Source organism: Malaya genurostris, chromosome 2 (genome assembly GCF_030247185.1).
Source record: "Malaya genurostris strain Urasoe2022 chromosome 2, Malgen_1.1, whole genome shotgun sequence".
NCBI lineage: Eukaryota > Metazoa > Arthropoda > Insecta > Diptera > Culicidae > Malaya > Malaya genurostris.
The window spans coordinates 73007211-73022030 of NC_080571.1; the positions used below are offsets into that span (position 1 = coordinate 73007211).

Here is a 14820-nt window from a genome sequence, read left to right on the forward strand (position 1 = left end):
GAAATTACAAGGAAATATGTGCAAAGTTGTTAAAAAATGCGCTCTCAATTTTGTCGGAAATGTCTTAACCGATTTTCTTTAAAAAGTCCCTGAAAAGTTGATCCAGATTCGACTTCCGGTTCCGGTATCACAGTGCGATTAGTGAAAATTTTTAATTTCATGAGTATTTTTTCACAAGCGATGGCGGAATGAGGGTTTATAAAGCTTACTGCTAAATTCATCTAGTTGGCAGACCTTGTTAGTTAGTGAATATATAAAACTACTTTGAGACTCCTAATCTCCGATTTTCGCTTCCAAAAGCACCAATAATAGTGAAGAAAATGTCCAAAAACGAAACTCGCTTTAATTTCTCAACAACGGTTAAACCGATTTACCCAAATAATGATTCAAATTAAAGCTTTTGTTGTCTCAAAATAAACAGTGCAATTTCATCAAGATCCGACTTCCGGTTCCGAAATTATAGGGCGATGAGTGTCAAAATATTCAAATCGTCATTCAAAACTAGTATGCGACTAGTACGTGCGGCTTTGCTCCGTTCGCAGCGTGCTTTGTTCAATTTCTCGTATAGCGTGAAGGGTTGCCACATTTAAATTTATATTGTTCAAGTGAAAAAAATTTAAATTTCTGATTCTTTTATTTAATTTGTATCTACTTGTTAGTGTTATTACAAGATCATGATAACGATGATTTTCTATAAAAGTACACTTATTACCTTTCTCATATAGACGGTTTATGCAATCACTTGAAAAATTGACTAGTGAAAATTCGTCCAGAGGCAAAATGTTCCATATCATTCGAAACAATTCATCGAGCTGAGCAATGTATGTTTCTGTGCGTGTATGTGTGTGAGTATGTGTCAATTAATGTCACTCATAAAATAAAAAATCTCGTAGTCCCACAGGTTGCTATTGAATTTCATCATAGTTCCATAGGGTAAAGTGTGTTTAAGATTGCACATCGTCATTTAGAGCGACGATGCAAAAAAGGGTAGAATTCTTCTAGATTTGGCTGAAAAAATGAATCAATTTGTAGGCTGTATTAGTAACTTACTGAACTTACCGAACCAGTATAATTCCAAGTTCCAGGTTCCAAAAGTACCGAAAAGAGTGGTCAAAAAGTCTAAAACGAGACTCACTAAACTTTCTCAGAGATGATTGAATCGATTTCCACAAACTTGGGCTGAAATAAAAGTTCCTATAGTCTCATAGGTTGTTGTTTAACTTCATGCGGGTCCGACTTCCGGTTCTAGAACTATCACATATTCTTCTACTGATATTTTTGAAAGTAGGTGAATTTGAAAATTTTTTTTCCTGTTGAACTTACTCCAGATTTGAATTCTTAATAACCTTTTACGTTTCTTGTTTCGTTTCTTTAAGTGATTGTATAAAATTTATAACACACTTAACCCTATAATTCCGGAACGTGAGAAAAGTGAGTAAGATTGATTTGGGAAAATATGACCACTATTTCCGGTGCCTCCAGAATAGGAAAGTTTGTGAAAATCGGTTCAGCCATCTCCGAGAAAAGTGTGAAAAGTGGATAACGATGGGGTACATTATACAAAATCTCATGGCTCCAAATGGTATCTAAAGAACTAACAAGATTACTTCTTTGCAAATCGAAGAACTGTTAAGACTACTTATCTATAATCATCAGTTTAGTCAGTGCAAATCTAGAATAGTTTGATTAGCTCGCTGTACGAAATTTGCACAAAACGAGCGCAAATATAGCTAGCATTCGGTTGCATAGCATTCGAACAAAACGCAGGGTTTAATATCGTAGAGATTTTTTCCGTCTTTCATAAGGGCCACAATTTGGCTCTCCTGATAGACGAAAATGAATCCCGCACAGCATTTCGAATATTTCTTTTACTTAAATATTGAGATATATGAAATATTGAAATACATTGGCGATTGTTCGATTTGTGTTACGATTATATTTATGTAATAGATATAAACGTAAGTAGCCGAATAGTATTTTCCAGCACTACAAAGCCACTAACAGTCCTTTTCAGGACCCCAAAAGTAACGTAAAGAACTTATTCAGAAAACTATCTTCAATTGCCGCCCTACTTTCTAGAATACAAACTCAATCTTTTGAAAGCAAATAGTCTCTTTCAGCACTAAAAAATCTTAAACGGCCAAATGGTAATAAATCAAGGAGTAGGTAATGCCAGAGACATAACCGCGAGATTGACGTAAGACTGCATTCGAGATGTGTATAGATTAGAGTGCCTATAACCAGAGTGACGACATCTCATCCGTAATGTTGGCAACAATTCAAAACATTCCATTAGCTTTACATTGAATTGACAGGTCGTTTGCTCGTTTGGAACTGGTAGCTGTCATTCCAAACAAACAGCTGTCGCCACTCTGATTATAGTCACTCTAGTATAGATATTAACACATCTCGAATGCAGTCTTACGTCAATCTCGCGGTTATGTCTCTGGCATTACCTACTCCAAGTTGTTCAACCTTTTTTGAATTACGCTCAAGGAACATGAAAATGATACGTTCCAAACTCTTGGCTGGCATCTAATACAAATAAACACATGTTCAAGAATGTTATTATTCTGTAGGCTCTTTGCTGTCAAGTTGAATCAATCATTCAAATGATTTTTGCCTTTCTTTATAGAAAGGTATTAGAATTGCTGGAAAAACCGATTATCGAATGGACCCTCGGAAACCCATAGCGTTATATACCATTCGACTCAGTTCGACGAGTTCGTAAAATAGCTGTGTGTGTATTTGTGTGTGCACTTTTCGAAGATATTTTTACCGCTCAATTTTCTCAGAGATGGCTAAACCGAATTCAAAAACAAACAAACATTGTTTCATATTCTGTATCGAATTGGCTACACACACGTTCTGTGTGGAGCATCATATTTCAGACAAATTTATATTCAAGAACATGTAAAATGTTGTGATTTGATAATTACATGACTTGAAATCGAATGAAATAAAAAAAAAAACAAAAGATCGATAGCAACAGCGCGACTTGAACCGAAATACATTAAATCACAAAGGACATCAATTAATCGACTGAACCACAGAAGCACTTGTCTGCTCAATGAATAATTGATACATATAACTCCAAACAGCGTTTCCTGGTAACCGAGTGCAAATTACACCCGAAGCCTCTAAAATTCTGTAGGGGAGAGTGTTCGGTTACCGGCACCCTTTTCTGTTTTGCTTATAACTTCTGACTAAGTGCACATTATGCGGATATACATCAACGGAAAGCTAAAGTCCCTAGCCAACTACTGAATACGAAACTAAGTTGATTCAATCGATGTAAAACACTTTATTATCAATTTAGTAAAGTACTAAATTTTGGTCATTTCAAAAAAGGTGTTCGGTTACCGGCACCCCAAGAAATTTCACTAAAAATGGAAAAATATAAGTAAAGATTGCAATTATTCAAAGAAAAAACGGAATTTATTCTTTTTGGAGGCGTTTTGGACAAAAGTCTTGATTGTCTGATGGTGAATTAACCTTGGCTCGCTTGGCCAATGATTTGGATGGTGGAGCCTTTAGTGTTGATTTGACCGGTCTTACACCGGCTTCGCGGAATTGAATACGTTGCTGCAGTCGAATTTATTGGCTTCTTATCCACTAAGCAACGTTTAATGACATTAATCAATGCATTAAAGTTCATTTTCCTTGACCTGGGCGATTTGTTTGAAGTCGCCATGGCTAACAAAACCAGAGAACCAAACTTTTTACTTATATGACGGATGTATTGAAACCGTCTAGTTGTCCACGTGTTGCAGGTGGTTTACATGTTAACTAAGAAATTTGATAATTTACAGACAAATTTGCAGACTTGGCATCTCTGCATATCATTGATAATTTTTCGCGATTTGTCGAAAATAATGGGGTGCCGGTAACCGAAATCATTAGACATTTTGAAAATGACGAAAAAAAACTTTGTTTGCGAAAATTTTGATAGCATCCAGTATTAAATCACGAAATAGATCGATTTCGCCTCATGAATATTCACCTTTTCGATTGATGCTTTTCAATTTATTATACTATATAAAAAGTCATAAAAAACTTTCGTGTTGATTTTCACGCAATTAAAATTTTTTTTGAGCGCAGCAAAAAGTACAAGCGTCTGTTTGCTTTGGTATTCGGAAAAAAAGAACATGCTGCTATTACACACACATGACATTTGTCGAAATAACGCTATCTGCTTTCTGTCAAAAGTTACGGTGTAGTGACGGCAACCGAACATCTTCCCCTGCGAATGGAATATTGCGTCATTTGACAAGTTAAGTAGTTATGAATTGTATCGTGTGTAGAATTATGGCACTTGTAAAATTCATAATTTTTTCTGTGTATGGTCGGAACTAGAAAGAAAAATTTCCACCGCGAAAATTAATTATCTTGAAATTGTTAATAACTTTTTTGAGAAATAATGAATAATTTTGATCTTAGTTCCGACCATAAAGAGTTATCTTACGAGTAAAATGCCGTTTAATTCATGTTAATACGTGCAGTAGTTTAGGAGTACAAGTGACACTAATTTGGAAAAACCCTAGTGGTGTGATAATACCTTTCTCTTGCCATTTAAATAGTCGCATTTAAAAAAAAACATTTGTATGATTTCATCCTGGACTACGAGAGTTGTAAAATTATAAAATTACCTAATAATAGCTTCCAAATGGGTCTGAGTCTTTCGAAATCGATTCTTTCATCTCTGAGAAATTTTGTTGCATTGAAAAACACTGGGATTTGTCGGTTACGTCAAATATAACATTACATCTCTCGAACCGGAAATGTTCGCCATTACCCTTCCAAATTTGATTGACTTTGTTAGCCTTCAAATAAGCCTATGTTTATAGAAATTTGTTTAGTCATCTTCGAGAAAATTTATCCGATGAAAAATGTGCGGTTATTCGTTTATGTCACTCATACCATCATATGTTCGGAACCAGAAGTCAAAGCCACTGGGATCTTCAAACTTGATCAACGTGTTATATTGATTACGTCACTTATACCGGTATATCTCCGAAACCGAAAATGACAGCCATTTGATCTTGGTCCATACTGTGTAGTACATAGTTTTCAAATGAGCATAGATTTGTTAAATTTGGCTAAACCAACTATGAGAAAATTGAACGGTAAAAAAACAACGCGTTTCGTCGGTTACGTCACTTATACCACCATATCTCCGGAACCAGAAGTCACAGCCATTTGATCATCAAACTTGATCAATGGTCCAATAGTACCTTTAAAAACGAGCCTAAGATTGTTGAAATCGATTGAACCATCTCTGAGAAATTTTCCGATCTCGTCGAGCTGAGTCGATTGATATACAACACTATGGGTCTCCAAGGGTTTGTTCGAAAGTTGGTTTTTCCAGCAATTCTAAATTTTATGTCATCTCGAAAAAAAAATTTTGAAAAAATCGACCTTCTGGGACTTTGAAAAAATCTCAAAATTCCCAAAGTTGATTTTTTTAAAATTTTTTTTAAATGACTCTAAATCTGCAATTCTAAGACCTTTGGCATCAAAAAAAAAATTGTTCGATTTCGGAAATCTCATGTACTCCCCGCTATGGGGATTTTTCAAGATCGAAAATTTTCAAACCTTAACCGGCGGGTAGCACCCCTTACCCATATTCGATTTTGCTCAAATTTTGCATGGGGACTTTCTTTGATGTGCTTAAACTTTTTTTACCTGTAATTTCGTTAAGCGCTAGTGCTTTACGAAATTAGAGGTAAAAAAAACTCGACCACCAATTAATTATCCAAAACAGGTATAAAATTTTATCTACACGAATCGATACGGAGAAATATTTCCTGGCAGTAGGTGCAATTATACAGAAAATCTGCTTAAAATTGGTCAAGCTGTAGATGTCCAAAACCTGACCACTTTACATGTATTTTGAATTTGCATCTTTATAAAGAAAGCAAAGACGTAGTCCTACGTCAAAAAACTTGTCTTACTCAAATTTTGAACTACCCATTCATAAATTGCTGTGCCTTTGTAAATTCAACTAGAAATCAAATAAAATGAAGCAATATCCGAACGAAAGAGCATTTCGTACCAAAAAGCTAATGAAAGCTTCTTAGAATACGAGAAATTTTTTGTAAATATACAGTTTCAGTTCTAATTTATCTGCTTAACTTGGAATACGAACCTCAGATTATGGTGGAACTCTTACGTGATTAATTCTTATACTTTAGTATACTCCTTTGTGCGATTGACCTGAAGATATTTACTAACAGTTCCAAATTGATAATTCTTTGTTTTTCAAAAGAGTTTCAGATTGGTCTCCCGCGGTCCTGGCGTCCGATCAACTCTACCGGTTTGAACCCAACCGGCATACGGTGCCAGTGACAGTAGACTGACACATTCGACACCGATTAGACCGAATGGGATGATACCAATCTGCGAACAAATTCATTACCAAGTTCACTTCACCTACGCGCGGCGAAGCCATAACGAGTCTTGCGCGAACCGAAGCCAGTCCCATGGCGTGCGTTGCTAGTTGGCAAGTGGTAAAAAGTGATTGCCCTTCTCACACATGTGTGTGTGTGTTTATGCGCGCCTGCATGTTCAAGAGCGCACTTTCTTGTAGGTCTAAGCACCTCTCGGTAAGCCGACACGATGTCGCGATTTAGCCGCCCCGAAGTCCCGACCGCTGCCGCGGTGTCCATAACGACCAATTGTGACCACACCGGGCGGGGCTGGTTCGGTCTGCTTCAATCTAAATATGCTGGCACTGGCGAATGCATTAGCACTGCCGGACATGTTTGCAGTGATTTGTCGGTAATGCGGTTCGTTTCCATTCTCCACCATCGGCCAGACAATGGCCAGTCAGAAGTCACAGAACTCACATAAGCTGTAATAAGTCCAGTCTCGTAATTGGTTTTATTTTAGTCCCGGTCATTCTCACGCGAAAAAAAAACTGTGGCTTCTGTGTGAATGAAGGAAACAGCCACGTTGTTCGAAAACGTGGTTGTCAGAAAAAATTTTTAACTGTGATGGGTTGCTGAAAGTTTCATCATTCGAAAATCGTTGGTTCCATAACTGGTCATGTAGTTTTAGAACTGTAATCAAAGTTACGAAAGTTAGTTCTATCTTCCCCTTTTCCATGAGCTCGTATTACTCAAAACAAACCTCAACACGAATGAATCAACCTGACATAATGTGTTCCATCTTTAAACCGAACAGTAGGATAATTGAAACAATTTGAAACGATTTGTAAAATTGCGAGTCAGGAAATTCCTCAAATCCCACTTCGCTGTACTCACACACGAACTGACAAACACACATTGGATATGGTATCGTTAAAGGAAAGGAATAAGGGGGGGGGGGGGGGGTACTCTTCAGTAGGCTTGTTATCTACTTCCTTCTACTCTGTATCTTCATCTTCATTGGAAGTTCTTTGCATTGATCTGATCTTGCAGCTCGGCACCGTTTACCGTTGCAATTATGTTAAATCATATAATCATCGTGTTTTATTTTATATTTTTTTAGTTGGTTTACCACAATCTGATCGACGTCAATTACGACATGAGGTGATTTTTTTTTGCTTCTATATTACTTTCGCGCTTGTACATCGATGTATGCTCGAGTACTCTTCCACTTATGTCGAGCGGAAGCTCTATTGTAAGTAAACTTAACCGCAGTAGTGACCTTGACTCCTCGTGGCGATGGGCACAAGGCTTCGTGAAGAGAAGAAACAGTTCGAAACCACGGGTAAAACGACTAGATACTGAAACCGTTGATTATTGAGGTTTTTGACCTCGTTTACCATTCAGAAGATCAATTTACTTGATAGAAACAATTAGGATTAATTATTTTATACAAAAAATCAATTATCAATCAACAATTCAAAAATTAGAAAACATAGAAGAACTTAGCATTGAGAAATCAAAATTCAGAACTCAAGAACTGAAAACTCAGAGCTCAGAACGAAAGAACGAAAGAACGAAAGAACGAAAGAACGAAAGAACGAAAGAACGAAAGAACGAAAGAACGAAAGAACGAAAGAACGAAAGAACGAAAGAACGAAAGAACGAAAGAACGAAAGAACGAAAGAACGAAAGAACGAAAGAACGAAAGAACGAAAGAACGAAAGAACGAAAGAACGAAAGAACGAAAGAACGAAAGAACGAAAGAACGAAAGAACGAAAGAACGAAAGAACGAAAGAACGAAAGAACGAAAGAACGAAAGAACGAAAGAACGAAAGAACGAAAGAACGAAAGAACGAAAGAACGAAAGAACGAAAGAACGAAAGAACGAAAGAACGAAAGAACGAAAGAACGAAAGAACGAAAGAACGAAAGAACGAAAGAACGAAAGAACGAAAGAACGAAAGAACGAAAGAACGAAAGAACGAAAGAACGAAAGAACGAAAGAACGAAAGAACGAAAGAACGAAAGAACGAAAGAACGAAAGAACGAAAGAACGAAAGAACGAAAGAACGAAAGAACGAAAAAACGAAAGAACGAAAGAACGAAAGAACGAAAGAACGAAAGAACGAAAGAACGAAAGAACGAAAGAACGAAAGAACGAAAGAACGAAAGAACGAAAGAACGAAAGAACGAAAGAACGAAAGAACGAAAGAACGAAAGAACGAAAGAACGAAAGAACGAAAGAACGAAAGAACGAAAGAACGAAAGAACGAAAGAACGAAAGAACGAAAGAACGAAAGAACGAAAGAACGAAAGAACGAAAGAACGAAAGAACGAAAGAACGAAAGAACGAAAGAACGAAAGAACGAAAGAACGAAAGAACGAAAGAACGAAAGAACGAAAGAACGAAAGAACGAAAGAACGAAAAAACGAAAGAACGAAAGAACGAAAGAACGAAAAAACGAAAAAACGAAAAAACGAAAGAACGAAAAAACAAGAACTAAAAAATCTCTGAGCTCAAAATTTAGCTTAGAACTGAGAAAACAAAAATCATGAAGAAAAAACTTAAAAATCCTTGAATAATCGGTGTTTATTCCCCACACATTGAGCCATTGGTTTTTCTGGCTCGAGAAGCGATCGATCTTAAGGCTAAAACTTTTTTAATCAAAACAAAAAATGACCAGTTTGGGGAGTTTAGTCTAGACCTCAGAAAAAATGAAACGAAATAACGAGGAAATTTGTTTATTAACCAGTGTTCATAAAAAATCAAATGAATTATCAATATGGAATAGTAAAGAAGACATTGAAATATAAAATAATGAATTTAAACAAACAAAAACGGAGCAAAGAGAAATGCTGTATGATAAAACAAGAAACAAATAGCAAGACTACAAGATAAATAGTAAAAGGTATACTGTTGAAAGTACAAAATAAAAGGCGAAAAGTATGTAAAACATAAAAGTTTCTCTGTAAAGTGTAAAATGTTAAAAGAAAAATCTTAAACGTAAAATGTAGAAAGTGAAAAATGAAAAGCAAAAAGTTTAGCAATAGAAATGTAAGGGTGAATAGTAAATGGTAGAAGCAAAAAGTGAATAGGAAAAGGTGAAGGTAAAAGTTAATGATTGGAAGAAATAAAATGTTAAAAAAAGAATAAAGATTAGAAGTAAACAGTACAAATAAAGGGTGAAAAGTAAAAGGTAGAGATTAAGCGGTAAAAAGTGAAATATTAAGATTAGGATTTGAAATTAGAAAATTAGAGTTGAAGCTGATGAATGGAAGGTTATGACTGAATACTAGAGAGCGAAAGTAATGAATAAGAAATAATGAATGGTAATCAAAATAGAGAACTAGAAATCAAAAGTGAAGAGTTGAAGGTTGACAATACAGAATAAGAATTAAAAGGTAACAAGTAAATGATAAACACATGTTAGAGGTAAAAGGTAAATAGTTGGTGATTAATAGAAAAACGAAGAGTAGAATTAAAAAAGAACATTGAAAGGTATAGTTCAAGGTGAAGATAAAAAGATAAAGATTTATAGGTAAGGAGAAAAATATGAATAATAAAAAGCTAAGTGTAAACAGAGTAATTTATCATTTACTAGCAAAAGGGAAACATAAGAGAGGTGAAAATAACAGGTAATCAGTGATTGATAAATAGTAAGTAGTGTGAGAATAAATAAATAGTCAAAGAAAGATTTAAATTAAATTTAAATCAAATCAAATCAAAATAAAGTGAACGGTAAAAATAGAGGCCAAAGTGAAAAAGCTAAAATGCGTAGGTTAAAAAATAAAATGTTAATATACAAACTTGATAAGAATAAAATATATAATGAGCAAAAAAAATATATTGAGTAAAAATAATAATGAAAGTAGAGAATGAGTAAAAGTAAAAAGTGAAAAGTTGATGGTTACGAATGCAAAATAAGAAGTAAGGGTAAAGAGTAAATGGTAAATATTCTAAAATAAAGAGTAAAATGTAAAAATATATAAGTATATAAGATGAGTTGAAGCGTGGAAGAGTAGAAGTGTATTGATTAAAGAATTGAGAATAGAGAGTGAAAAGTAATGTGTGAAACGAGAAGCGTCCAATGAGGAGTAAAAAGTGTGAAGCGTTAAGCATGAGACGCGTAAAATGAGAAATGAAAAGCGTTAAATGTTAGGATAAATAGTAATAAAAAAAGTAAAAGGTGAAAAGTAAAAGTTAATGAATGAAAGAAAAATAGTGATAGGAAAAGATCGAAAGATCAAAAGTCAACGGTAGAATAATTATTGAACAATAAAAGTAGAGATTAATATATAAAATGTCAAATGTTGAAGCTGAGGAGTGGAAGATTAAGAATGCATACTAAAGAGCGAAAGTAATGAATAAGAAATAATGGATGGTAATCAAAATAAAGAACAGAAGGTAATGACTAGAAATAAAAAATGAAGAGTTGAAGGTTGACAATACAAAATGAGAAGTAAAACGTAACAAGTAAATGATAAATAGTCAAAGGAAAAGAGCAACATGTAACAAATGAATGGGAAAGTTCAATGGAGAAAAGTAAACGATGGTAAATAAAATGTTAGCAATAAAATGCAAAGGGTGCTTAGAGAAATACTAAAAAATTTAATGAAAATAAATCAATGTTGGAGAGGAAACAATTAAAAGTAAAAGGTATAAGATAAACAGCAAAAAATAAAAAATTAACAGTCATTCAAGCGTTTTTATTACCTCATGAGTACTCGGATTATGCTAAAGTGCACATGATCTGAAAACGAAACGTAAAAATTAAAAAAGGTTATACACGGAACGACCGAAATTAGCTCTGCGCCTAATTCGTATTACTGTTTTTGAATTAGTTGATTCTAACAACAAAATTTCCAAAATAACTATAAAATTAGTTAAAATGTAGAATTTACTGTGCTGAAAAAAACTCTTATTTTTAGAGAATGTGTTTAGTTGGCGAATATTCTGGACACAAACCAGCAATATTTCAATCCAACACGAAATTCTCATTGACAACTAATTTCGTTATTAAAATCAGAAACTTTGATTCTATTTATCTATCACCGTCATTACTGAAGGACAGCAGTGTCAAAGCAAAACAATCCATTAAAAAGCTAAAAGGGACAGTCTTGTTGAAACTGCTCGCAAATTGTTTAGATGTTTTTCGCATGTGTTACGTAAACTGTTAGTGGAAAGTGTATTTATTCAGAATTTGTGCGCACTTGAAGCGATTGTGCGTAATAATGTTTTTACGCGGAACAGTGATGTGAATTTCGAATGTTGCACTCTAATTGTGATGAAGGTTTTTTGTATCTTCAAACCTTCCGAGCTGCGCCGTCCGGTGTACTATTTGTATTCGGTTTTTGTTTTCCGAGTGCTCAAAGTTTTCAGTGAGAATGAAGAAACAGTGATTTAGAAGAAAAAAAATTCAAAAAGATGTTTACGTTTCGTTTATGTCTTTTTCTCCAACACAACATCGTATTTATACCTGCCAATATAGAAAAGACAACCGCGTCTGAATTTTTTTCGGCAGTAGTGTGCCATCTAGTGGCTAGTAGTCATTAAGGTGTTACCGTTTCGGTGACAGGGCGCCATATAGCTGCAGATTGCAGAAGCCAATTCAACCATTCATATTGGTTGAAAACAACATTATATTTCTTTAATTCAACTAAAAAATTAGTTGACTGGATATGAAGTGTGCCTTAGCTAAGAAATGACAGTACGTTTAATTTGTGAATTCAACTAAAAAAAATAGTCATTTCAACAAATATTTTATTATTATTAAGGGAATGAGAATAAAAAATCTAAATCAGCAAAAGTAAGATTTTTTTAGTTGTCTCAAAAAATAACTAACTAAAATCAGCAAATCAACTAAATTTTTCGCGAAAATGCTGATTTCGGTCGTTCCGTGTAGTTAAAAGTATAAGATAGAAAATAAAATGTGAAGAGGTAAAGGTAAGAAGTTAATCGTAAAGATTGAATGATAAAAAGTAGAGAATGCAGTGTAATTTGAACAGAATTAAAGGTAAAGAGTGAAAGGGTATGAGTAGGAAGTAAAGGATTTAAGGTGATGAATAATTGTGGTAATTAATGAACGGTAAAATGTAAAGGAGAGAGTAAAATGCTAGAAGTAAAGCGTAAAGAGTACCAAGTACAGTATTGTGTAGTAAACAATAGAACGACCTCGAAAATGAGTGAACCAAACGAACAAAAGCTACCGCCGGTACGAAAGAATACAATTATTGTTGACTTCAGGCAGTGCAAAATTCGACCTTCGATACGAGAACTTGAAGGTTTGCTTAAGGAGCAAATGCATCTTGACATTTACTTCAATGCAATAAGATAAATAATGTTGTTCACATCCAGTTTTATAAAGAGTTGGATGCAGTTCAATTCGCAAAAGACAATAATAATGTGCATTATGTGGAGCACGAGAACATTAAGTACAACATTCCATTATATATGGAAGATAGTGCTATAGAAGTGCGTGTGCATGATCTTCCCTCAAGCGTCACCGATTCTTATATTTGCAAAACTATGTCTCAATACGGAGAGATTCTCTCTATCGAAAAAGAAAAGTAGAAGAACTTTTTCCCCGGTATTCTAAATGGCGTACGTTTGTTACGCATGCGCTTGAAAAGGTCTATACCTACTTATGTAACTTTCGGTCACGATACAAGAATCCCGTGCAAATCACTTGTTACCTATGACAATTAGATGGCCACATGTCAATATTGCCAAAAAACTGTTCACTACGGTAAGCCATGTGATAAACTGGGCAAGGAGACAACCACATTAAAGGACAACGGTGCTTCCTTCACACCAACCCCAAGCAACCCCAGTACTCCTGTGACAGTCACCAACAACAGTGAAGTATCCCCTTCAACGAAACCGTCCAACGTAACCTCTATAGAACAAAGTATACTAGCTGCAGTTAACAACTTATCCTCCAACCAACCAGCAACTGCAAACAATGTACAAGAAGGCGCATCTACAGCAACTAGCAACGAAATCAACAACAATACCATGGAAATGGATAACGAGACGAACCACGAACAAACTGCCCCTCAATCCTCTCAGGAGGGGAATGGAAGCTCCTCTCCTCCTCGAAAAAGGGTGACAACGAGATCCAATACAAAAAAAATTTAGCTAAAAACTCAGTTCAATCGGCAAATAGGCCTGAATAAAAATATCTTTAAAAAAAGGTAAATAGTGAAAGGTTAAAAGTAGAAGGCAAATAATAAGAAGTAAAGATAAAAAGTTGATGTATTAAAACTAAAGACTGAAGGTAAATGACAAACGGCAAAAGCTAAAAAGTAGAAGGTAAAAAGTAAAAGGTTTAAAAAAAGTATATAAATACAAGATAAAAGCAAAGAATAATTGGTTAGAAGTGATTTTGTAAAGGTAACAGGCTAAGTTTTAAAAGTAAAGAGCAAAAAGGAAAGGGGCGACAGGAAGAAAGTAAACGACAAAAAGTCAGTGGTCAAAAGCATATGATCAAAATTAGAAAAATAAAGCATGAATGGTGAAGAGTGAAATGTTAAAAGTAAAAATAAGTACTACAAGATCAAGAGTTAAAGAGTATAGCGTAGAAAGTAAAGAATTAAAGGCGAAGAATAAAACGTCAAAAATTGCTCTGTGAAGCGGAAAATATTAAAAGAAAAATGTTAAACGTAAAATGTGGAAAGTGAAGTGTAAAAAGTAAAGAGTGGAGCAATAGAAAAGTATGAAAAGTGTATTGAATAATGAATTGAGAATAGAGAAGAAAAGAGTTAATGATAAAACGTGAAGCGTACAATGTGGAGTCAAAAGTGTGAAACTTAAAGCGTGAAACGTTAAGTGTGAAACGAAACGCGAGAGTGAGAAGTGAAAAACGTGAAGAGCAAACAGTCAGACGTAAATCGTAAATCGTAAGGGTAAGGAGTAAAGACTAAGAAGTAGATCAAATTTTGCTAGGTTACAAAGTCGATTTGACAGTAAACAGTGCAAAAAAGCTAATGGACAAAACGAATATTCGAAAACTCATAAAATCGGTTTTTAATAAATGAAACTATAAATTGGATCAAACAATTCCACATGTTCCTCTATTCCACCGAACCACTAAACATCCGTTCCGCGAATTTCAGTACGCCCCGAATATTTTTTTTTTGCTGCCGGGCCGACCCAAAACCTTTGTTTAGTCTAATCTTGCCAAAACTCGATCGCGGCAAGCGAATTGATTTCTTTCTCCGACCACCGACAAAACGCCCGTCCAGAGAGGAAGTACCGCCCTCCTTGTAGCCTCGCAGCGTTCCCGCTGATGATACCCGGCCCCGGAAAAGGCCCCGGATTCGATAGGGCGCAAAATGAAATTATAATAAGAGCTTTGATAGCTCTTCTCTTGTTCGCCGCTAATCTCGGGCCATTAATCAATCAACACCTGTGTGTAGAAACGGTGTCTTGGAAATACCGCCGACGTGT

The 14820-nt window shown here is 35.0% G+C and overlaps 1 protein-coding gene across 1 annotated transcript in view; it reads left to right on the forward strand.

The window, feature by feature from the left end:
• The window catches only part of LOC131432064 (semaphorin-5A), a 510712-nt gene that overhangs the window by 75048 nt on the left and 420844 nt on the right, over positions 1 to 14820 (forward strand). The window lies entirely within an intron of this gene.